The following is a 25742-nucleotide window of genomic DNA, read 5'->3' on the forward strand; positions in this document are numbered from 1 at the left end:
CCAGAAAAGTAAGGGGGAGAGCCAGTTGAGAGCGAGTGGCGGGGTTATGTGGATGGTTGGTAAGCTTTGAGGAAGAGGTGGGTTTTCAGCGCACGTTTGAAGGAGCACAGAGTAGGAGAGAGGCGGATGGAACGAGGGAGTTCATTCCAGTGAAGGGGGGCAGCGCGGGAAAAGTCTTGGATTCTGGAGTGGGAAGAGGTGATAAGAGTTGAGGAGAGGCGTCGATCGTTGGCCGAGCGCAGGGAGCGGGCAGGAGTGTGAATGGAGAGGAGGCTAGAGATATAAGGGGCAGTAGAGTTGGAGAGAGCCTTGTAAGTGGTGGTGAGGAGTTTGAAAAGGATTCTGTAGGGGAAGGGGAGCCACTGTAAGGCAAGGCAGAGAGGGGAGGCCGAGGAGGAGCGGTGTGAGAGGAAGATGAGTGTCGCGGCCGCATTGAGTATAGAGCGGAGGGGGGAGAGATGGGAGTGGGGGAGGCCGGTGAGGAGGAGGCTGCAGTAATCCAGGCGAGAGATGATGAGTGCGTGGATGATAGTCTTAGTGGCATCCTGAGAGAGAAAGGGATGGATGCGGGCGATGTTGCGTAGTTGGAAACAACAGGCTTGGGCAAGGGCATGAATATGGGGGGCAAAAGAGAGAGAGGAGTCGAGGGTGACACCCAGGCAGCGGAGTTGGGTGACAGAGGAGATGGTGGTGTTGTTGACGACAATAGAGAGGTCATGGTGGGATGGGAGTCTGGACGGAGGAAAGACAATGAGTTCCGTCTTAGAGATATTAAGAGAGGCAGTCAGATATACGAGAGAGGAGGGTAGAAGAAAGATCAGGAGAAGAGGTGTAGAGTTGAATGTCATCAGCATACAGGTGATATTGAAGACCGAGGGAGGAGATGAGAGCACCAAGGGAGGAAGTGTAGAGCGAGAAGAGAAGAGGGCAGAGGACAGAGCCCTGAACGATAACATTGAACGATAACGATTCCGCTACCTATAGTGTGCAGACAGTCCACCATTGGTTCACTCCAGAAGATTCTTAGTACCTCCCCTGATAACTCATCACCAGACGATGCATGGAAAGTTCTATACCTCGCTCCACAAAGCTTCAATCGCACCACTTTATAGCAGAATCAAACGCCAACACAGCACAATGGGCATAAAATACAAACTAATGCTGGTATTTTAGTTTTTACTCACCTTTTTACCGACTACTCAAATATATAATTTTTAGTTACAGAATCTTGTAGCCCAGCTTTGGAGGGGGATAGGATATGGACAGGTAGGTGTTCCTCAGTAAGTTCTGTGGCTTTTTAGGGTTTGTGTACAGGATCAACGTTCAACTTAGAGAGCTCAATATATAGGTGACCTTATCATCATCAACATTTATTTATATAGTGCCAGCAAATTCCGTAGCGCTTTTTAACTGGGAACAAACATTATTAAAACAATACTGGTGTTAACTGTGTAGAGGATGGTAATAGGGTAACCTAGGGAGATTAAGATGGTGGTTGAGGAATATCATAATACGTGAAAAAATGGATGTTCAGCGCTCCTAATTGTGACGTGTCAGTGGGTAAGCGGCCACCTGGGAGTGGGGGGATAAAGGGATAGCTCAACCCTAATGGAAGATTAGATCAATGTAACTCCCTGGCGCTTGAAATGAAGGTGATAGTAGGTGAATAACGGGAGGGGATAGACGGATGGCACCATCAAGTATACATATATGTCACTCCCTGAGCAGTTTAACAAAAGGTCAGATGGAAAATAAATATACAGATTTATTGATAGGCAGTATATGTGGGTGGCAACCCTCAGCGTGAATCACACTGACATAATAAGTTAAAATAAACAGGGAACATTAGCATAATTGCGTATCATGAAAGCAGGCACAGATTGCTAGTTGCAAGAAAAGTCCATGTTCGCCACAGAAACACGATTCTCTGATAGGGGTGGTAAAGTCCACTAGGTGACAGAGATAGCAACACAATCAATAATATGTAGACGTAGCAATAGTGAATATCCTTATAACTTGTCAGGCCACAAAAACATGGTTCTCTGATATGGTTAATACAGTCCACTGAATATCAGAGATGTGGCAAAGTCAATCCTATGTGGAAATGGCAAATATAAATTCTCCGTTAGGTTTGTCAGCCGACATTGAATTCCAATGGAGAACGCCTAAGATAGGCTGGGATGATAGACGACTTACCCTCACTTCTGACGGGCTGATGTGTCCTTTCACCGAGTCCTACTTGGTATCAAGAAACTGAAAGCGATGAACACGCTTGTGCCGTCCCACTGGAGTGCTGTAATGCAAATCCGGAAGTCGCGGGCGGTATCGTGGTGTTGGTTAGGTTGCGCATGCGCATGCGTGAGGTGGATCCGTTCGCTTCCCAAAGCGGCGGTCTCTATTCCGTATGTGGTGCCCGTGATGGGCAAGAACTGGGTCAATCCAAAAGCCGGGTTAAAACTACCGTAATCACGGTAATAGTTTTAACGCCGCGCAAATTCTGGGGGAATTGAATTCTGTGTCTATTAATTTTACTTTCTGGGGTCATTGAAGTAGGACTGTGAATTTTGGGTGCAACACTTAACACAAAATTATGAGGATGAAGGGTTAATGACGGATGATGGTGAAGATGATGGGGTTATTGGGGAATGGGGGATTGATGATGATGATGGGGTTATTGGGGAATGGGGGAATGATGATGATGATGATGATGATGAAAGAGGGGATATTGGGGAATGATGATGAAATTTGGTTAATATTTAATGGTGGATGAGGGGTTTCATGGAGAACGATGAAGAGAGAAGGTTAATGAAAAATGATGGTGATGGAAGAGGGGTTATTAGTGAATGATGATGATGGAATGGGGTTAATATTTGATGGAGGGTGAGGGGTTTCATGGAGAATGATAACGAGGTGTTAAAGAAAGATGATCATGAAAGGAATTTAATGGTGGAGGATGAGCAGTTGACGAATGATGGAGGATGAAGGGTTAACGATTGATGGATGAACGTTCACCTTTAAAACCAAATCCTTGGATGCACACCTTTGTAAAATGTTCTACATACACCTGTGGTCCTCCACAACTCAGTATAACTTAGAAAATTATTAGAGTCTACCCATAGTCTGTATACTGGAAGCAGCTATATTGCGGACTGAGAATGCATTGAACTTACGGTAGAGTGGCGGACGTTACACAAGCGTGTAGAGTTTAGTCGCTAGATCGGAAATAAGGCCAGACCACTGGTAATTAATGTTCACTAAAAATTGATTTATTTTAGTTCTGGCTGGCGTTCCTTTGATTATTCAGAAATATTTAATGGTGCATGGGAACTTTAATCTATTATTTTTATTGCTTTTGGCAATTTTTATTCTATATCTTTATTTTTATAGCGCCAACATATCCCTCAGCATTACGCAGATAAAGATCACTCGTGGAGACCTCTTCCTCTGACCAGATTCTGGATTTGTAGTTCCTTAAAAAACACCAGCTCAGTAAAATAAACTACAGCAAATCTACGCTCACAATCGCTTCCTAGGAGAGCTGCTAAAACAGACTGTTCTCCTGCAACCAGCAAGATGATTATATTGATATGTGGAGAATATGTCAGTTTGCTGCAACGGGTTCTATGGGACTATGAGAGCGCGTAGTCTCAGATCTAAATGTATACAGTCATATATTGACACAGATGGTAAATGTTACTGATATATTTGCTCACAGTTTAAAGCACACAGTGCAATCCATTATGACAGATTGCATCCTAGACTAAAATGTTGCAAGAAGACGCAAAGTAATCAGTAAAAATATCACTTTAAATCTTCAGTGAAGTCTCGCATCCTGTATTTCATCTTGAGGAGAATTTATGTTGAGCGCACTGTGCTCTGTCAGTGTTTGATCTATGGAAAACTTCCCACCAGTTGCAAATTGCACTATTTTTTCATAGCCTGGTAACTGGCGGATCCTAGACTGCACATAATATAGTACAGTGACGTGCAGATGGAGTGGAATTTATTGCAACTAAGGGTGCACCATAACTAAAGACTGAACGGAGAATTTGTGCCACATTGTGACATATCTATTAGGTTTTTGAACACCATAAAGAGATAATTAATCAAGTGAAATAAATTAATTGTTGAAAAAAAGAAAAAAAATAGCTTATGTGCCCTGGAAGTCTGTTTATTGCAATACATTCTACCTTATCCATTGCAATGTGAATTTGTTCTCATAAATAAGCTTTTTTTTTATAAATTATTTATATACCAAGCTATTAAATAGATTATTTAACCTATTTATACATCTTGCATGAAAAGAGACAGATTAAGCAGGCATTCTAGTTGTTTAAAAAGATGTGCAGTAGTTTGGTTGTTTTCAGTAAGACAATTAATTAAACTGGAATTGCTGTTAACGCCGTTTTTTTCCTGATTTTATTTCCTTTGAAAGTAAAGTGTCGGCTTTGTAGGCTCCTCTAATAAGCTGTTCAGTATTTGTGCTGTTTTTATTTATTTGCGCTGTACGCTTTAATTCAAGGGATCTTTGTTATTCCCTGTTGCAGTAAAGATCATATTTGACCATTTAAAATTGAAGTGGTCCAGCACAAAACCCAGTTCTTCTTTTTTTTTTATTTCTAGTGCATGTTTTTACAATCACACATACAGGTCAAGGCAGTGATATGGTATCAGGTGCCGACAAAGTGTAACACCTTCTGATAAGGTTGTCTAAGGATGTCTAATGCCATTTCACAAGTGTCACTCGCCGGATTTTTGGACCTAGATCCAGGCCACTCACCTCTCTGCCGGTTCCCGTGCAGCACCGCGACCGTCCACCACCTTGAGAATACTTCTGCGAATGTACAGACCGGAAGGAACTTTACAACCTTTCCTCACTTTGTATTGGCTACCCGTCAGCCTTCCCCTATTTAAGGCACCTATGACCTCTTCCTAATTGTCTGTTCTTGATCCTCACTTCGCTGTGGTAGCCGTGATCTACTCTCCTGTGGTTCCCGTTCCTTCAGCGTTTCAGCATCTCCAGGCCTCTCGCTGATCATCGCAGCACCTGCTATATCTCACCTGCTGGACGGATACTCCACCGCCACGTCCGTGGTAAAACCTGTCTCTCGCTGATCATCGTAGTACCTGCTATCTCTCACCTGCTAGCTGGATACTTCACCGCCATGTCTGTGGTAAACCTGCCTCTCGCTGATCATCGCAACACCTGCTATATATCACCTGTTGGCCGGATACTTCACCGCCACGTCCGTGGTAAACCTGCCTCTTGTTGTTCATCGTAGTACCTGCCATATCTCACCTGCTGGCTGGATACTTCATCGCCACGTTCGTGGTAAACCTGCCTCTCGTTGTTCATCGTAGTACCTGCCATATCTCACCTGCTGGCCGGAAACTTCATCGCCACCACTGTGGTAAATACCAGCCATCCACTGAACTTATCTACATATCCTATTGGCCGGATACTCAACGCCACCTCTGTGGTAATCCCAGCCATCTGCTGTTCATCGTAGCATCTCCCGAATTATCTCTACGTCTGTGGTGTCTACCACCTGCCTGCCATTTGCATCTCTCCACTGCTCTTAAGTTTTATCTACATCCCCTGAGCGCCACCTCACATTCCATTATCCTGATTGCCCAATCTTCCTATACTTCAGCTGTAATTCCGTTGCTCTGCCGCACTCTCTTGAGGACCCCGACCTGTGCAGTGGTGCCGCTTAAACCCATACCCTCTTGCGGGGGTCCCTGGAGAAGACCAGCCGCTGCGTTAGACTCCGCGCCTTGAGTGTAGTGACAACTACTGACAGAATTCTGGGTCGAGAACCTTAGTGACCGTGACAACAAGGTTATGTCACCAGAATCTGCAAAAACAGATTGCTTTGAATTGGCAAGTGTTAAATATATTTATTTTATTCTAATTACTTTTCACGAGGATAAAGATGTACCAGCATTACTTTTCTTTACTTCATTAACACAGGCATTGTCATTACTTCATTTCTTGTTCAATTTGCTTATCAAAGTGCTGTTTGAGCAAATTTACATTTTTTTGCCCAGATTTAGATTTATTGCTTGGTGGTAAATATGCATCCTCATCATACCTCTGAGGATGACTATTATATTTCAGTACAGTACTACTGTGTCATCATGTTAATTTCAAACATAATTGTAATGTTAGAACCTGATGTCTAGTTCTCAAAGTCTTCAAAGATGTTAATAAATGGAGGAATATTTATGTAACAATGTCATAAAGGGGTGATAGAGATTCAGATTATAGTCTGGGTGGGCTTGTACATAATCTAATGTGATATTTACCTATCTGACTCCCTCTCTGTCTGTCTGTATGAGTCTGTCTGTGAGTGCGTGTCTATATTAGGGAATTTAGACTGTAAGCTCCAATGGGGCAGGGACAGATGTGAATGAGTTCTCTGTACAGCGCTGCGGAATCAGTGGCGCTATATAAATAAATGGTGATGACGATTGTAGACTCATATCTACAAAAACACAGCTTTGTCCCATTTTTGGGGGGATACTTTCCTTCACACAAGCCATCTTTATAAAGTAATGTAAAGTCAATATAGTAAACTTGACATTGGGGCTAATCCTTTACAATAAAGGCTTCATTTAGAGGGGATGCACAGACTAACTAGTAATAGTGACAGGAGTTGATGGACCCAGAGTGCTTCCTGAGGCCAGCAGTATTTTAAGCTTCAATCGATAAAAGTGCTACTGTGTTTTCCACGTGTAATACCAAACCCGAACTGACTTAGCAATCCAGTCGCTGACTGTTGTATCTTTGGTTTGACCTGCACAGTTCAGTTTCCTCTGATATTTCTGGCTGTTGAGGACTGTTTCTATGGATTTACAATCATACTTTTATCGGGTTCATCTATTTAATTGAGTGGCTCGTCTCCTACTGACACACATCTTGGAATTGCCTCTTTAGAGATAGCTGGTGTCATAATTTTAGGGGAGGAAGATTCATCAAAATATATGCAGTGGCCTCATGTCACTTTGTTTGATGATGATGATGTTAGGATTAGGAATTCTGTAAAATTCACTTTATTCATTGTAACAACTGAAAACACCCTATATAGCTCAGTCTGGCAATGTGGACTACTTATTATGGATGTGCACATAGAGTTTGCAGTTGAATATATTCTCAGTTGGTCCAAACTGGTTCTCTTATGATTCCATAGCTCATAAGTTTGAGCCTTTATTGAGTGCAATGGTGAAAGACATTGTGAGTAGTTGCTGTGAATAATGCTTCTTCCTAGAAATTCGTTTGGAAGGTTGGTATCTGTGACAGGACCAGGCCACACTGCCAAGATAACATCTCCCACCAGTCCGTCAAACTGAAGTGATTACATGGACTGTCACCCCAGGACCATTTCTTAAATTGCGCCCCGCAGACAGGGGAAGAACTTATTGCGGACACATGAAAGGGTAAGAAGGAAGGGACAGGAAGTGAGGCACAGCTGGAAGCCCTGACACGTGACAAAACCATGGAAGAGGTTAATTTCAGGAGGGACTGTGTGTTATCCAAGATCTGGAGGTGGGGAAAGATAAGTATTAATTATTGTTTTTAACAGTACTAGCCCAGACATTGTGGCAGGGAGATAACAGGGGAGCCACTGTGGAAGGCCAGCTCATCTCCTCTCCCACTCAACCCCCTGGCCCAGCACCCACCAATTTTTAGAAAGAGAGGCCCAGAGGTTTGCCTGGGGAGGGTAAAATACACTGCAAATTTGACCATGGATATAAGGAGCCACTTCAGGGGGGAAGGGGTATTCATCTGAGCTGAGGATTGATTCCTGGAATGTGTGGGGCTGACTGGTGTTGAGTTTCTGTTCTCGACCAGCAGACCTGGTGATCGTCGCTGTTTTGTTCCAGGGGAAGCAGGCTATTGCTCCATCTTGAAAACTGTCATCACCTTACTTCATCGACACATACTCACCAGGTTCTGAGTAAATTGGTGCACCCACAGGAGTGGGGAGACTGATACCCAGAGTCCCAACACACTGTTGGAGAGTTGACCAAGCGTTCGGGAACAGCAAGATGCCAAGACTCCCTCGACCTTCTGTTGGCCGACTCTTTTGCTTGTGGAACTTTTGTATGGTTAAGGTGGGTGGGGAACTTTGCTAGCACTCCTATTGACACTGGTGATCTGCTGACCTATTGTTTAAAGTGTGCAGTTTTATATTCTGTTGTTTTACTGCAAGAAGAGCAAAGATAGGGTATCTTTAGTTCTCCTTTCCTGTGTCATTTCTGAACCTAAGGGGGGCCGTATACCCTATTGAACTTCGATTCTAAAAACCCGGTATCCTCACAGCATCTATTAGAATATTTCTTGCTCCTTACAATATGCCGGACTCTCTCGGAGCATTTACCCTCTTCCATTGTTAGTTCCCAGTATTGAAGACTTGCGGTGGAATCTATTGAATGATGCTGCTGTGTTCTCCATGACTCTTCCTAGCCTGTCCCTTTAGTGCTGTATCATTAACTAGTCAGCTGTGAAAGTCACAATATACTTGTTTCCAGTTGGTGTTCTTGATCTTGCTGGCCGCTAACATCGTTATAGATTAAATCTAAAGGGTGGCTGCTCTGCTCCGACTTATAAAGTGACATATTGTAGCTTTGCCGCTTATACAGCAGATGTATTGCATAAGTGTATTGCACAGTGATGCAGGTACATCAGACGTCATGTGTCTATGTACCAGTTCATTCATTGCATCTGGATACCTGTGTGCCAGGCAATGTCTCTATTGGAGATGAGTGAAATTGTGGTGAAATTCGAAGTTTTGTGCAAATAAAATATTTCGCTGCGTTATTCCATGCTGTATTTGTAAATTTGTATTTTGCGAGATTTAGGGCCATATTCATCAACAAATGCAAAAAGTCATGTACGGTTTTTAAATAACATATATTGGGCATACGCACCTCCGTATTCAACGAGCGGATCTGAAGATACGTCTGTTGGTAAATATGCGTCTAGGTCCGCTATGGTCTACCAGACAGACAAGACACTGCAGGATACAGTCAATACATATCTGTACAGGGGCGCACGGAGGATTGTCGCTGACAGTGGTCACTTAGTTAGCTCGGGGGGGGGGGGTTTCTAGAGACTCAGAAACCCGCCCTGCGTGCGCCACTGGTGTAATATCAAGTCACAAATGAGTGTACAGAAAAAATGCTTGACTCATGTGCTGCTGCTACTGTACATTGACTACATGCATACGCCCCTTCCTCTCCCCATTTCGTTGGCTATAGCAAGCGCTCGTAGATGAATTTGAGTTCTGCTCCTGCGGCGTATGGTCCGGTTGTGTTCATGCGCATAATAATTGTTCGCATTATACACAACGTATGGCCATTTACTCTCTGTAATAAATCAGGCCCTTATAGTCTATGAATAGAGCTGGGATATTATTTTATCCTGGTGTATGGTGTGGTTGGAGTAAGACTGAGAATGTTTAAGGTCACAATCTACCTGCAAATGTGCAAATTTAAATGCCAAATACAGAATGAAGTTAATATTCAGTGAAATAGTTTTAAAAGAGTTTTACTCACACAGGGGATCCGCTGTTCCCTCAGGTGGATTTCTGACTCATGCTGGATTGTACATACTTTGAAATGAACAGAGAGTCCTGCATTGCGCATTCTACAGAAAGGAGGTTCCCTTTTACATTTAAAAGTATATTTTTGTCAACAATTGTGCATTCTTGGGCAGAACATGAGACATTACTCCCAGATCAATTCCTTTCACAGCAACATTTTGCCTGTTTGTATCTACTTGGTCGACTTTTTTCACTGTTGTGACTCGTTGCTGCTCAGTCGATATCACCTATTTGGATGAACCGATGCCAAGTCGTCCAATGGCTGCCTAGAAAGCCTCACTCAGTGGTCACCTCACTGACAGGTAGACGGACAGTACGGGCCATATTTTCCCTTCTGATGCATACTTGTGGGTTTCAGCTTCAGATTGGATGAATTATAGAACTTGCACCAGAGTTAGATTCAGTGGCAGCCAATATTACGGCTATGGGAAAGCCGTCATATTTTTAAATGAAGGGACAATAACGATTGGTAGAATGAGCTATAATAATAAAAAGACTACTTACTGTGTAACCGAAAATCACTTTTTCGGAAGTTTTAAATGAGCGCCCAGTGTAATATCCAAATGGGCTAAAGAGCTACAGTAGTAAATTATGTCATTTACCCTAGACAGACTGAAAATGCCGGTTTTAAAGCGGCAGTAGCTGGACCCCACACCATGTATAATGGCATACAGATGTGGGGTCCGAGTATTGCCGCTTTAAAACAGGCATTTTCAGGCTATCTATGTTAAATGACCCTAGGGGGAGGGGCATTTTTTGGCAGGTCCCATTGCCCTAAGGCATTCAGCCCTGAGATGAACAAACTAGGGCTTTTCGACAGTATAACAGGGGCCCCATTCTGTGGGTTTCTCTGTTTTAGTGTCACTAGGCCAGCCTGACATAGCCTAGTGCGGGTAACAGCTTTTAGGGGAAGCAAATGCAGTTCGCAAACCTAACACTGCCCATACCTCAGCAATCACCATCACAATAGTGATGCGTCTCTCTGTCTGTCCACCCCTCCCCTTAGATTGTACGCTCCTCTGAGCAGGGCCATCTCTCCTCCTGTTTCCACCACTTCTAACTCTGCTCTCCAGCTACTTAGCCCTCCTCCTCGAGGGTCCTCCACCCCACGTCCACTCTCACTCCATCCTCCCCCCTGGGGGTCTCCCTGTCTTCCGCGTCCTCCTTCTTGGGCCCCGTCATTTGCGGATCCTACCTCCCCCTTCCCCGCCCTCTCTAGCTGTGCATTGAGCTTACTGAGTTTCTGTGCTTACTGTTTACTGTACTGTGCTGTCTCCCATTGTATTGTAATTTGTTTGTCTCTGTACGGCGCTGCGGACGCCTTGTGGCGCCTTATAAATAAAAATTAATAATAATAATAATAGTGAAGTTGGGGGTGGCAGCACCAAGTCGTGGAGATGCTTTTGCACAGCTGGGACTGGGCATCTTGTTAAAATGTAAAGACGGATGGATAGTGTAAAATACAGGGAGATACTAGAAGACAACCTGCTTCAGTCTGCTAGAAAACTAAAACTTGGGAGAGTTCACCTTCCAGAGGACAATGATTCCAAGCACAAAGTCAAAGTAACACGGGTGTGGTTGAACAACAAAAAGGTGAATGTTCTACAATGGCCAAGAGAGAGTACATACGGGTGGGGTACACGTCGCCGATGCTGTTAAATCCAACACCTACAAAAGAAAACCAATTTGAGAACACAAGGACAAGAATATACACAGACGTAACTGATCAGCGACTGTCCAGATATCCGATCGTAGCAGAACACTGACAGGAGGTTCTTCCAAATGCACAGGTGTCCGGCAGTAGTGTCTGACACCAGTGCGCCCTCAATGAAGTTTTATTTAAAGCGGCAATGTCGGGACCACGCAGGTTAACTGTTAAGAGAGGGGTCCCGACATTGCCGCTTTAAATAAAAATTCATTGAGGGCGCACTGACGTCAGGCACTACTGCCGGATACCTGTGCATTCGGAAAAAGCTGCTGTCCGTGTCCTGCTCTGATCGGATATACGGACAGTCGCTGATCAGGTCAATCTGTGTATATTCTTGTCGTTGTCTTCTAAAATCGTTTTTCTTTTGTAGGTGTCCTCAGCGTCGGATTTATCACCATCGGTGAAGAGACTACCACCGGTCCATTTCTCAGTCCGAATGAGAATCTGTGGCACTATTTGAAAATTGCAATCAACAAGCGTCATCCAACCAACCTGAACAACCTGGAGCTGATCTGTAAGGGAGAATGGGCAACAATCACTCCCAAACACTGTGCAAACCTGGTACAAACTTATCCCAACAGACTTAAAGCTGTTATTGCAGCAAAAGCTGGTTCTACCAAGTACTAGTTTGCACAGAGGTTGATTATTTATGCAAACAGCATTTTACAGTTTTCTTTTTTAAAAAATCAGCAGACAAATAATGAATTATGAGTTTGGAAATTTACTTTAAAAGGCTACTGATCCACAATAAAAATACTGTCTGGAACAATCTGTGTAAGTGTAATTTGTAATACAGACAAAGCCATTGACTTTTTTTTTGTGGGGATTGAATACTTTTGATTTGAAAAAACATGAAATCATCCTCAAATTAATGACGATGACTGGCGTCCCAGGTGTTAACAGACCAGCAATTAAATAAAACAAGTAAAATGCTGCGCTTCATTCCTGGGGGCCATTGGTGTCAAATAATTTGTACAATATAGATTTTCAAAATTACTGTGTGTAATAACTATCTCACAACTATTTGTCCATGCCTAACGGCAATGATATGACCAATTGTCACTCGATACTGCATGTATATTTTTCTCAAGTCATGAACATGTTTTAGTGAATTTGCTTCTTCACCGAAAAATATTTGTAATACGAAGCAAAGATGTCATAGCAGTAATGGTATAGTAATACTATTCTCCACTGCAGAGGTAATGTTAGACTGTTGACTACCTATGGTCATTATAATTGTATGCTGTACTATTTTTTTTATATTTAACCTTTTAATACTGAGAACATCACAAGTAACGTATTTTAGAATAGAGTTTTCACCAAAAAAAGTATTGCTAGTTTAATGCCTGTCGGTATGGGTGTATTGAGGTCCTGGGTCTGATTGATATCCAAAAGCAACTTGTTTGTTTCCATTTGAATCTGGGTGTACGTACTCTCTGCCTAAATGTTACTTGCTGTAGGTAGAAACACACAACAGACTGTAGTATATACACAAGCGTAAAAACAATAAAAGGTCACATCAGAACGCATAAAAAAAAAAACATTTTGATCACAAAATAAAATAACAGTTATCAGCATAATCATTTATATAAGTATTACATTTCAAATATTATTTTTAAAATTTGTTTTATTACAATAATTACATAAATAAAGATGCTTTCAATGTGTACTGTAAATACAATACATTTTTATAGCCTATCTTACTTGTATACACATGTTGTGTTATAGCTAGTTATTGCTTCCCCTAAACTCTGCTTGTAGAACTACACCTGGCTGACCCTGCTGGTTAAAGGCAGCCGGCCTGATTCATTAAGGAAAGCAGAACAAAATGAATAACTTTTCACCTTGGCAAAACCATGTTGCATTGGAGGGGGTTGTAAATTTAAAATGTTGGAACAGATTTATAATGGTGGGTAGTTCATGTCCTAGGTCAACTTTGAATGTCAGTGTAAAAATAAAGCTATCAAGTATTTGTGTGCTACATGACAAAACAGCCAGTTTTTTTTACTTATGTGCAAAATAATAAACTAATTTGCACCCCTCGAATTGCAACATGGTTTTGTCAAGGTGCAAAGTTACTCATTTTTTTGCTTTGCTTTCCTTAATGCATTAGGCCCAGAGTGTATTCCCTATTTGCCTCTATATAATCCTCTCATAAACTCTCAGCATCCGACTCACTAAAGTGTCTCTTATTATATCGAGTTATCCCGAATGCTTGATGTGCTCAGGTTCACATTAGACAGTACTCCCCTTCTCTCAGATTAGCTGCTACTCTCCATGCTAGATTTTATTTTGTAGTTTCACACTCCATTTTATCTGTCACTGGATCTCTACATCGGTCTTGGGGACTTGTTCATATATATTTCTTTCTCAGCACTTCTTCGTCAATTATTTGACTCTTGTCGGACTCTGGACATTATCACTCCAGCTCTCTTACTCTTGAGCCTCAGTCTTCACCACAACACAAATGGAGGGAGTCTAAATGGACTTTCCTTGCTGCGGAACTCTCAACTCCTTCTACTCCAAACTCATATTCTTCAGTCATCAGTGGGCGTTACACAAACAGTACTGTTTGGTCATGGTGGGTACATACATCTTTCCTTCTTGAAGATGGGGGTGTTTATAACAATAACAATTAGAATATAACTTTTCAAAAAATGTTTAAATAGTTAAAAACCCAACAATATACCTATATGTCAAATTCTACCCAAATCCTGGGACTTAAACCAGGTCCAATAATTAATGTACAGCAATAACAGAGATTGAAATAGGTAATAAATGAGCAGGCTCAGTGGCCTGGAGAGTACATCGTTCAGGCTTGCCCTGGGGGTTGCAGGCACAAAACAGGTCCCAGTGAAAGGACAGGATTTTCACCAGTTCTTAGCTGGTGGAGAATCCAAGTACATTTGCATCATGAGAATGAACGTGCATGGTTAGAAACTCGCCCTCTCCACCCCTTTATCACATTACAATAATCTTGCTCCAAAAATGTATATATTGTTTTTGCACTCACACAAATATGGCCACCCGATGGATACCAAAGGGCACAACAGGTCATCATCATCATCAACATTTATTTATATAGGACCAGCAGATTCTGTAGTGCTTTACAATTGGAAACAAACAGTAATAAAACAACACTGGGTAATACATACATACAGAGAGGTAGGAGGGCCCTGCTTGTAAGCTTACAATCTATGGGACAATGGTTTGACACACAAGGGTAAGTGCTCCATCATATTGAATATTTGTCCACCTAGAATGCAAAGGTTACAAATTATTTAGTAGCTATATGATCAGTCACACAACTATGTTGGTCAGAGGGTTGTTGTCTTGTGTTAGCTGTTTAGAGGGCGGTAGAGGAATACTATAAGCTTGTCTGAAGAAGGGGGTTTTCAGAGAACGCTTGAAGGTTTGAAGACTAGAGGAAAGTTTTGTGGTGCGAGTGAGTGAATTCCATAAAGTGGGTGCAGTCCGAAAAAAGTCCTGTAACCAAGAGTGGGAGGATGTGATGAGAGTGGAAGAGAGACGCAGATCTTGTGCAGAACGGAACGGAGGTGTCGAGTTTGGAGATATTTTGAGACAAGTGAGGAGATGTATGTCGGTGCAATTTTGTTGATGGCCTTGTAGCTTAGTAGAAGATTTTTATATTGAATTTGTTTAAAAATAGGCAACCAATGTAGAGACTGACAGAGTGGCTCAACAGACTTAAAATGATTTGCAAAGACAAATCAATCTTGCCGCTGCGTGCAAAATAGATTGAAGGAGCTTGAATCTGATTTTAGAAAGACCAGTAGGGAGGTAATTGACTATTGAGATTTCACGGCTCTATGCTTGATTTTATGCACCTGTTAGCAATGGGTGTGGCAGAAAAGGCCAAACACGCTAATTAGAAGGGGTGTCCACATACTTTGAGTGCAATGAAAGAGTACCTCTCATTTTTTATGATATCAGAGCCAAAGTACAATATCTTTACTTATCCTAATAAGGCTAGGTACACACTGAAGATTTTTCCGACCAACCTGTTATCTCAAACGATTGTACCTACGATAAAGGTTCGATCAGTCTGGCGATTCATCCATACACACTGACCCGATTTACCTTCAGATCTGTGCTCTTCATCTGGTCCTTCATCTGGTCCTCCAGTCCAGAGAATGACAGCACAATATTCATTCACTCATTCTTGTCACATTGTCACACTGTATAAAACCACCTTGTTATAGCTATCCACATGTCCTAACGAATTTCGTCAGCTTCTGTGACTCTGAAACTAAACTTTCTGTTTCAGAATGAACAAATAAATTATTCCTTCTACAGCACTCTCTACATTTATTCACCAGGACATTCATCGCTAGCATCTGCTGAAAAGAGCCCGACTCTGTAAAATCTATGGGGATCGTGAGCATGAGTGCATACACACTACATGATCGGTCGGTCATTGGTCTGAAAATATTACTCAGTACGACCAACCAAATGAAACGGTGATTGGCACTTTTCCGACGACTTTAGATCATCGTGTCACTATACACACTCACAAGCTATCTGACCAAACGGTCGGATATCGGCTGATTGGAGGTTTTTTCGTGCAATCATCGGGCCAGTCTGTACCTAGCCTAGTGTGGTTGGTCAGACTTTGCGATAACACATCATACTGGATTAAATTGCTCCTTCATTTCCGTGAATGCTGTGGAATGGTCCTTTGAAGTCCTATTTAGAATAAGAATTGCTAATGGAAAGCAATTGCGCCTCAGTAGAGCAGGAGTTTAATCTTATGAAGGCCGTATACTTGCCTATAGCCATCTATTGCCCTTATCTAAAACATCTATCATCATAAACTTCTAACTGATAACACCATAAACAATAAACCAGCCAGCAGCAATGAGGTAGGTACCATTTACAGCGCTTACTAAAGTTTGATTTTTCTTTTTTTTAACAAATCCATATGAAACAGTACAGTCGGTCTTTATGGAAATAGCTGGCAATCCATACTTGTGTGTTTTTATCCTGTCACGTTTGCCAAGAGGCTATAAATGTTTATTGTATAGTTATATAACGGTTTGATTAGCTCATTGACATCCGGCTTCTCTACAACAGTCTTGTTTGTTCCCCCAAGGAATTACTATGTATAAATATGTTCAATTTACTGTATAAACACATTTGTTATGCAGCAGCCAGCTGCCTTTCCGTTGCTGATAAACAGTGACGGGGGCATGAAGATTTAAGTGTGACTCTTGCAACCTAGAAAATGAATAATGTCATTATTTCTAGACCATGCCTGAAATCTGCTCTTTATTGGAATATTCATAGATGCTTTAAGATATACAGTACAGAATAATACTCTTCCCAAAAATGCATGCTTGGTTTTGTACCTAGAATGCCTATTTTGCGCAGTACTTCTTTATTTGCTAGCTGTCCCCAATAATATGTCAAGCCCAATTCAAGGTATATACCTACTTACAAGGTCCCTCGGACGTGCCCCCAGAAAAACGATATGCTCCTAGCTTTGCAGGTTTGATGATCCACCATGGGTGAAAAGTGTAAAAGATCTCATAACGGTCTAACCCAGTGGTTCCCAAACTGTGTGCCTAGGCTCCCTGGGGTGTCTCGGCGATCTCACAAGGGTGCCTCGGCCAGGGTCAGTGGTAAGCAAGGCGGGGGACTACTTGGTAATTATTTTGGCTTAGGGGTGCCTTCAATAAATTATGGAGGCCCTAATGGTGCCTTGAACTGAAAAAGTTTGGAATCCACTGGTCTAACCTACAAACACTTTTGTACACCCCCTTTCTCCATTTAAACTGTTTTTTTCTGAAAACTCTGCTTGGCTTACCTTCACTTATGTCCTAAATTAATCAAGGGACCATCGGGACAATTTTTATTACATGTGATACCTTTGTCTGTTTTTAGCTGTTGTTCCATTGAGGGGTAGATTTATAAAAACTTCTAAAAATGAAAAGCAGAGTTGTTGCTCATAACAACCAATCATATTCTAGAATTAAGGTTCTAGAATGTGCTAGGTAAATGATACCTCCACTTTTCCATTTTAGAAGGTTTGATAAATCTACCCCGGAATGTTGATGTCAGTGAGCAGGGACAGAGTTTGAGAAACAGCCTAGAGATGGACTTTTCTGCAAAAGTGAAATGGAAAAGAAGGCTCAAAATATACCCATTTAAAAGTAAACAAATAGGCCAAAGATCTAGAGTAACAATCAAGGGAAGGAGAATGGTGTGTGCTCGTCCCACAAAGTGAATTTGAAAACTCATTCTTGTATGTTGGTGCAAGTGTAGGCGCACCTACGAGGAAAGGAATGAAATTTCAGTTTAGGTAGAATTTTCCTTCGATCTGCAGAATGATTGATCGACATGGATCTAAAATGCTTAATATTGAAAATCAGATCCAGATGGTATTTAATACACTAAAATATCCCAACTTCCCCTATTTTTTTTTTAAAAATGTTACTAAGTTGAATTATCTCATTTATTGCCTTGAGCACTATGGGGCTCATTAGGCTCGTTAGGCTCATTAGAGATGGAAGTATTCGCGCCTAGAGATGTGAGATAATGAATAGTGGGCCAGACTTTTACACATTGTTTATAGAGCATATCCTGCCCATATGTACTGTCTGGCCTTGTACACATCACACCCATCCATGCAGCTCACTGGTTTGTAACCATGATGGACTGGTACAAAAGGCACAACGGGTTTTTAAAATCCACTCCACCTGCCTAAAGATCAAGTCTAAAGGTTGGTGAGTTCTTCTAAATGGCTGCTGTAGACAGATGTTAAGGTGCTATAGTGCCGAGATAGAAATGGGTTGACAAGATTTTACTAAAGAGCTTGAATAAATGAAGATTGGCAATTAAAACTTACCAAAGCCTAAAGTTATGATGAACCTTGTTAAAGGACTGTGTTTCTTTAGCCAATCTCTTCCGATAGCAGAAGAGCGAATCCTTACACTTGACTTGCACCTGGACAGGTAGGATAGAGGGGAGGAGGGGCGTATTAGTGTTGGTCGTGTACAGTAAAGATATGTTACTACAAATGTTGCTTATGAAGACCTGTAGAAAAATGCATATACAGCTGTTAGAAGGTGTAGGATTTGCACCTGCTATAGGGCAGATGATGACTTGTCTTAAACCAGAATCATATGTTGATGATGCAGACACAGATACATCTTGAGATGTGCATGACTCTGTATATTGCCGGAAATATGCTATTTTTCTTTGCTGTTTTGTTTGGAGTAATTTACTTCAATTTTGTGGCCAACTCTGCAGAGTGAGGAAAATGCACTTTTGGGTTCCCGTACATATCATATCAAATTATGGTGAGGGGAAAGACAAAATTGGTTACCATATACAATCTGCCACCTTCAGCTTCTGGAAGGCCACACATAAATTGGAGAGAACATTGCATAGTTGCTAAGAATGGCCTTTGTGGGGTCTGCACAACTGTCTTTTTGCCCACTTCAACCCATATAAGCAATTGAAAGTGCAGGAAGGGGGCTCGTGGAGACATTCTTCTGAATTCAATATTTGCTGGAAGCTCCTAGAAAGACAAGGACCAATCACTGAGATAAGGGCTTCCTATGACATTGTTAAAACAACCAAAACAGGACTTAACAGTGTTCACACACAAATTACAACAAGAGGAATGGGATATTGAGGTTCAGGTTCAAATGAATGACTTTGAAAGCAAAGCTAGGATAACCACCTCCCAAGCCAACTAGACCCATTTCTTAGTAGAAACATTAGGCAGGTTAGCTATTTATAGCACTAAGGCAATTTTGGTGAATTAGGGGAAAGCATCATAAAATGGGTGGAAAGAATATTATACTTATAAAAGGGATGAATAAAAAATAGCTGGTGGAACAGGGTCTACTGCAGTGGTTATGATACCAGAATTATCTTTAATTTTTAAGGCGCCACAAAGGGTCTGCAGTGCCGTACTTGACATATACAGAAAACAGTGACCCATGACACAACATGATACATAAAAAGCAAAATATGAAGAACAAAAATATATAAATATATATACACGCACACAGGTAACAATGTATTGCAAATAAAATTATTTCTGGGACAATGAGTGGAAGTGAAAGTAGAAATCAGCGAGAACTAGGCCAAAGCTTAAGAAAACAGGGCTAGGGAAGCAGGCCAAGAGTTACAGAGGGTGATGGAGTAGTAGAAGGAGCACACAAGGAAAGAGGGTTCTGCTCCTGAGAGTTTGCATCCTAAAGGGAAGGGGGAGACACAAATAGGGTGGTACTAACTGGGGGAGAGAGCCAGGACAAGGGAGTTAGGAGGAGGACTCATAGACTTCAATAAAGAAGTGAGTCTTATGGGCACGCTTGAAACCTTTGAGAGTAGATGCTAACCTGATGGAACGTGGAAGATTGTTCCACAGCTGGGGAGCAGCCCGGTCAATGTCCTGGAGAAGGGAGTGGGAAAAGGTGATCAGTGAAATAGTGAGGAGGTGGTCACAGGCAGAGCGGAGGGGGCGGGTAGGAGTGTAGGTAGAGATGATACTGGAGATGTAGGGAGGGGAGGATTGATTAATAGCTTTAAAGGTGAGGGTGAGGGGGTTTAAATTTAATTCTGTAGTCCATGGGGAGCCAATGTAGTGACTGTTAAAGGGATACAGCAGAAATAGAGCGGCGGGAGAGAAAAATGAGGCGGGAAGCAGAATACCTTGATTTCCACAGTGGCTTTTCTTGCTGACTACCCAAATGAGGGCAACTCTTTCCATCCGCTGCAACACCTATACCAGCACCATGCGTAAGATGACCTGCTGGGTGTGTGACTAAGTGAGGACATTGTGACCTCACTGACTAGTGTAGCCTAATAGCAAGACACAGCATGGCTCACTTGACATCAAAGGGAGATGACTTCCTCCCTCACTATACAGCAGACCTCATTGGTGTAAGGATAGTGATCGTGTAAACATTTGTGGAAAGGATACTTCAGTAGGAATTGCAATCTCAGGGCGTTCTATGGAAAAATGGTGTGCTAGGATGCGCCTAGATTCCCTTCAAGCATATCTTGATGCAGCTGTGTACCAGATACACCAATCATCATTAACTTGATAATGATGACTGTCAAATTAAATGTGGTTCTTTCATGAAAAGTATCAGTGAGCCTCATGGATATAATGAAGTTCATTGATTCTCCACATTGGATCTATGGGCAAGTAGCCAATCAGAATTGTTCTCTCACACTATAGCCAATCAGAGTGGAGCCACTCTGAATACTTACTTGCAGTCATACCCCCAGCCTGTAAGTCCTGTTGGGGGCTCTGTTAGGAGCAAGTTGAGCATCGTCTAGTACTTTAAAAATAAATAAAAATTTAACCACTGGATTACCAGAGATAAGTGAAGAAGGAATAAGAAATTAGATCCCTAAGGTTCTAGGTGTGCCATAGAGAGGACAGCAAGGTATTGGGAAAAATTGTATTTAAAGTAAATGAGTTTGAATATAATGTCTGTGGGGTACATTTTAGTACTTTGCTATCTGATTTATTTATCTTTTATTTATATACCGCCACCACATTGCGCAGCGATGTACAAAGAATATTTGTTCCCGTCTCATTGGAGCTTACCATCTAAATTCCCTAAAAATTCCCTAAAACACAAGCAAAAACACACTGGTGTCCATATTAATCAGCAGCCAGTTAACTTATCAGTATGTTTTTTGATTGTGGGAGAAAACCAAAGCACCTAGAGGAAACCCATGCAAACATGGGAAGAATATACAAACATCACACAAAGTGCTGTAAGGAAGCAATACTAACCTCTGTGCCACCAGGTTGTAGGGGGCATGCTGGTGCTTGTAGTTCTGCGATCACCAGTGTGCTCTGGTATGGGTATGCTGGCACTTTGATTTATAAATAAATTATATATTACTCAATATATATATAGGTCGAAAGCTTGTATCTGATTGAATTTATATTGTAAATATATTTTTCATTCAATATTGTTCTGTTGCAGATATTACATAAATACCAAGAATTCTAAGCTAGTTTGCAGCTTCTACCATTCGATAGGCTTTATCTACTTACGTCCCCAAGGGGACCATAATTATTCATGCCAAAAGCTGTTTTTCAAACTCTCTCCCTGCTCACTGAAAGATGGTTGGTATGTGTGAGAGCTGCTGATTTCTGCCTTCATGTACATGGTGTTTATAAACTGTGATGTGTATTCAGGGAATAAGGCATTAAAACTTGGAGACACGTGGATAACATGCAAATGCACTACAGAGTGTTAACCTGAGTTTCTCTCTCTGCTAATAAGTTAATAGGTGAAAAATAGAACCTCTTGCCTATGTACAGTGGAGGCCGTCATTTTGTGTGATGAAGCAGTATTCATGCAAATTCAGTCTATCAATTCTATAGGAATTGACAAAATCACGATAGCACTTAATGGCTTACATTAATGAGGCCTGACTAATATTCATGAGGCCTGACTAATATTCATGAGGTCTGACTAATATTCATGAGGCCTGACTAATATTCATGAGGCCTGACTAACAGGGTAGTAACACATTGCAGGTCTGTGACACCTGACAATCTATACTGCAACACCTCAGTAAGTCCCTGATAACTTAAGATGAGATGATAAAATGGAATATGCTCTCTAAAAAAGGTGGCAGTCTCCAGATCTGGGCACCAGCCTATTGCCTCACAGGAAGTGCAGATCTCAGATAAAATATGACATAGGTGGACAGCTCCTTTAACAAATTGCTTGGTATTCCGCTGTCAGGTTAATAGTTTAGAGTTGTGTGGGTTGTACCATCCGAAGAAAGACCTATGTAGAAAGAAAAGTCACATGAAAGCATTCTTGCATCTTACACAGTACCTAACATAGTCTGCAGTGTAAGTACTGTAATTCATGAGCAATCCAGACACTACTGCATGACATTTATGAAGTGGGAGTCTGCAGGTGAAATTATTTAAAGACCTGGAGCTTCTACCTGTGGGGATCTCTAAAGGCCGACTGAACAGAGGATTTATGTTACTTAGTTATTTATGTCTTTAATAAATAAAAGCTGTCAAGATAAACACCTTTCCTAGACTACACCTAAGTCAAACCAGGTAGGAGAACTATGTTGATATTTACATAAGTGTGGTACATACAGTACCTTTTTGAACAACTACTGTATAGTTTTCATATGTAGCTCCCACTCACGGTGCTTACCAGAAGGGAAGGGACGGGTCCACATAGTTGACTGACATGGTGGGCCTACTTTCAGGCAGTAGTGGCAAAGTAACACAGCCTTGAGGGCCATAAACTACAATTCCCAGAAAAGCAACCACCAGAAATCGGGATTGCTGCATGTTTGGGAGTTCTAGAGCTGGTCAGAGGAGCAGAGAGCCTCCACTGGAACTACTGTCTAATGTTGACCATGAATGTGAGAGTTTTACTGCCAGACAGCATAGTAGAAAATCTTTCCACTCATAGAGACAGGGAAAGATGAGAAGGGCATCACCAGATTCAACAGTCTCACAGAGTAAGCTGCCATAATAATAGGCGGAGATTCTACACTAATAGACAAGACTACAAGTTTGGTGACGAAGGCTCCTAATCAGTCATGCAAGGATACACGACTATTACAGCCGGTTGCAAGACTATGAGTGGAAAGTGCCAATCCTAAAGTAGAGTTTGCCATAAACAAAGTGTAGAGTTCTAGGGATCTTGAGAGAGGCAGAGGGAATCCTGGTCCTACACAATGGGAGAGACAGTTATCAGCCCAGTTGAATAGATAAAATGTCAGTGAAGATGGAAGAAGAGGCCTCAGACACACCCCAGAGATCTATGGAGTGTCCAAGAGTATTCCAGCTGTCTATTGTCTGTCCTGTTCTGCAATTATTCTAGGTTCCTGCTGTTGCTCTATTCATGTTGCCATGTTGTGAATAGAGCAACTGGTGGATATTCAAGGCCTTTGATTAGACTTAAGCTGGGTACACACTACACTGTTTTCGTCCAATAATCGGCTAAACATAGCCGACATACGACCGCTCGTTCAAAAGTCGGGTCAGTGTGTGCAGTGACACGATGGTCAAAAGTCTGCCCAAATGGACGATTATCGCCTCATTTGGTTGGTCGTACAGTTTAATATTTTCATTCCAATCTCGTTTCCGCTGTGTAGTGTGTATAAACTTCCGACCGATCCACAACAGTGAGTACGAAATTACAGTCATTGCTCACGACAACATGGCTGTAAAAAGTCGCTAAAGGGACGTCCGCTCTTCCCTTTATTGTCCTAAACAAGGCTAGTGTGTATGCAGTCCATGGATCGAGCGATCGGACCATCGATCGCATGTAAAATCGATCTGCATAAAAAGTTGGTCGAAATTTCTGTAGTGTGTACCCAGCTTTAGTAATCTGCCTAACATTACACGTAGCCACAACCAGAGCTATTTGCCCAAGGGTTAATCTGCATTAAACAGAGGTTTGCATTACCCTATACTGTTTGGGATTTCTCTACCCTCACCTAACCATACCACACATTTAGCAGTGTCTTCCATTTAAGGAACTACTTTGCCTCTTTTCACTGTATCAACCACCATATGGAGAGGAGCAGTGTATTCTTCCAGTGGGCTGAATCTTCCGTTACCCCACACTTTGAACATATCGGCGGCTGTTACAATTTATCTCACATCAGACAAGTATAGAGACTATAACCCTTACTATCATTGTTTTCTGCATTTACTAAAGTATCTTCCAGCATAGACAAACACTGCATTATTTGTCGTAGCCCGACACAGTTTGTGAGTTATTATTATTGCGTTGTATTATTGTCTCTGCATGTGTAGTAATGTTGTATTATTATTCTATGCTGTTGTCCATTTTACTGCCAATTGCATATAATTGTTATTACATTTTGACTTTGTTATTATATCATAATATCCAATTGGATTCTATTCTAAGTTTGCTTTTGCCACACTCAACCCACATATTCTTTTAGTAGTTGCGAAACATTATTTACAAACACCACTCACTAGTCGCAAGGGGTCTGATTTAGAGTAGAGATGCTCACTGACCCCGTGAACTGGTTTTGGTTTTAGTTTTGGATCTGGATTAGCTTTGTGTTTTGGTTTTGGTTTTGGCAAAACCACCCGCGTGTGTTTTGGTTTTGGATTTTTAAGAAAAAATCCAAAAAAATGCTAAAATCAAATCATTTTGCTCTTTTTTTGTGCCTACATTGTTATTAACCTCAAAAACACTAATTTCAAGTCGTTTGCAGTCAGTTTTGACCACCTCACAGAACACAATATTATTTTCATACACTTTCGGACAAATACTGCAGCGACCTGGCTGGATGGTAAGCGTCAGAGCAATGTCTCAAACACACGGCAGTTCCTAGCACATCTAGGACACATTGGCGCACAGCAGTGGCAGAAAAGAAAAATGGTGCAAGATGGAATTGTCCTTGTCCAGAAGCACCAAGGGCCAGGGGTGGGCTGGGCCGGGGGGCAGGGGGGCACCGCCCCCCCCGGGCCACTCAGTTTGACCGATATTTGGGCCGGCCACCCCCCTCCCCGTGGATGCAATATTACCTCAATAGTGCATCCACGGACACGCAATGCGGCCGCGTCGTCGCACAGGCGGCCGCATCACATGACACGCGATGCGGCCACATCATCAATGACGAAGCCGCATCGCGTGTCATGTGCGCCCCCCCAGGTGGACATTTTCCAGCCCGCGCCTGCCAAGGGCTACACTTGGGGGAAAGGGGTTCAATTAGATGTGAGGTGCTGCTGGAACAGTTCTCAGAGACGCATCGCATCGGAGATCTTTCTAAACTCTCCGCTCATTTCCCCTTGCGGCCCATAAAGATGCAAGGAAAAATTATCTGAGGTTTCTGTACCATAGTCATCTTCAATGTGCACAGACGGACATCCAGGCGATGTCCGACGGCACAAAGCCAGCAATTGATTTCACTCATAAAATGCACAGAAGCCAATTTGCAAAACCAACACATGAAGGATGTTTCACACTGGAGTCTTCACTGGTCTAATTCTGAGAATGGGTTGAAATAATCAATGTTTATCAGCAGAAAGTAGACAACGCCACAACAGCAAGTCTGCTCATTCCAAATATCACACACTTTATTACAGGTTTGGATACGTTCGTTTATCTCTATTCCCCAGCAGAATAAAGAAGTGACAGTTCCGTTGTAGTCTTTTTCTCCTGACATTCTTGAGAGAAGATACACAGACAACAATACTAAAGAGACTTGTTCATAAAGAGAATACTGGCCCCGGGTGCTCAGTAGGAGAAAAGCTTTAAAGATCAATTCTCAAATGTTGTTTGCTTTAATTTTTCAGTTTGTTTGGCATTAAATACATTTCATGCACAAATATTTTTCTTAACTTTATGTAATAAATTTATTCACCGTAAATGAAAATATTTTTTTTTTTTATACATGGGTAG

Source organism: Mixophyes fleayi, chromosome 3, assembly GCF_038048845.1.
Source record: "Mixophyes fleayi isolate aMixFle1 chromosome 3, aMixFle1.hap1, whole genome shotgun sequence".
In the NCBI taxonomy this organism is placed as follows: Eukaryota; Metazoa; Chordata; class Amphibia; order Anura; family Limnodynastidae; genus Mixophyes; species Mixophyes fleayi.